This window comes from Sinocyclocheilus anshuiensis, unplaced genomic scaffold (genome assembly GCF_001515605.1).
Source record: "Sinocyclocheilus anshuiensis isolate Anshui unplaced genomic scaffold, SAMN03320099.WGS_v1.1 scaffold1316, whole genome shotgun sequence".
NCBI classification, from domain to species: domain Eukaryota; kingdom Metazoa; phylum Chordata; class Actinopteri; order Cypriniformes; family Cyprinidae; genus Sinocyclocheilus; species Sinocyclocheilus anshuiensis.
The window spans coordinates 994,698-995,982 of NW_015542553.1; the positions used below are offsets into that span (position 1 = coordinate 994,698).

At 36.5% G+C, this 1,285-nt stretch overlaps 1 protein-coding gene across 2 annotated transcripts in view; it reads left to right on the forward strand.

The window, feature by feature from the left end:
- The window catches only part of hmga2 (high mobility group AT-hook 2), a 44,217-nt gene that overhangs the window by 8,049 nt on the left and 34,883 nt on the right, over positions 1 to 1,285 (forward strand). The gene's annotated exons all lie outside the window — the stretch shown is intronic.

Sequence of the window (1,285 nt, forward strand, 5' to 3'; positions counted from 1 at the left end):
TATATATATATTCAATGAATAATATTCCAATATAAATATATTCTTGTAATTTTTAGAAGCAAGTATTCATACAATTATGTACTTGTTTATCTGTTATTCAGTTGATTCCCAATGTGCAAAAGATGGTGGAAATTGAGCAATTGTCTGCGCTCAGTTTTAATTCAGTAATTCCTCCGATAACCTGAAGGTTTCAGTGTTTATCAGCTTGCCATATTTGATTGATAGCTGGAAGAGTAAAGCTGCAGGCAGTTAAAAGTGCCACCAGAATGACTGCGGGGAGATACGGAAAGAATGAACCCTTTGTGGCATGCCGACTCTGTGTCCTTATGGATTTTTCTCAGGCAGACAGGAAAAGCAAAGCATTCCGAGGCCCCTGGACACACACACACACACTGACTTGAAAGATTCGAAAGTGTGTCACATCTGAATTCACTATACGTTTTTAGGAAAGTGACAGCACAGATTTGATATACTGTGTGCAAATTTTATTTTATTATCAGATCCTTGGATCCTCAGTGTGATTTCATTACACAGTTCGATAGTTGCATGGATTTGCATATAGCACGGGGGGCTGAAATGATTTGTTCAATACAGAAACAAGTACATTTGTATTGGAGGAAAACGTGACCCATCTTGACTCTATCATCCAGGAATGCGATTTGAGTCACATGTGAGCCGAACTGTTCCAAAACACCCTTTACATCCAGGTCTTGGCTGAGCCCCTATAGCGTACATGCTAAAGTTCAGCTTTTACTCACCACGTCAAACTGTTTTAGGACAGAAACTTTCAACTTTAATAGATTTAATAGACGTTAGATGGGTCAGAGAATGAGTGCAGTCTTACTAGTGCATCTCTAGAATGCAAGAGCCTCAAGAGCCTTCAAAATAGCGCGTTTTTTTTTAACTAATGAGTTTTTTTGTGTGTTTTGGACTTTATGCCACTTTCTTTTGCATTAGTGATTAGTAGAAAACAAGAGAATGTTGCAAACTGGATTTAAACTCATGGTGCCTGTATAAGCGCCATGGCTTATTGTTCAAGGCTCAAAATCCGGTTTTGTTGTGAGGTCAGTTGGATTATCTAGATTTTTTTATTTCCTTTTTCTTTTTTGTAAATTAATCTCATTTAAAGCACCAAAGTGTTGCATTTTTAATGCAGTGTGATAATCAGAGAATTATTATAGAAAGGTAACTTTCAAAAGTCCCTTTTAAAAATATGTTTTGCACATCCTCTATGTGTGTGTGTGTGTGTGTGTGCGTGTATATATATATATATATATATATATGT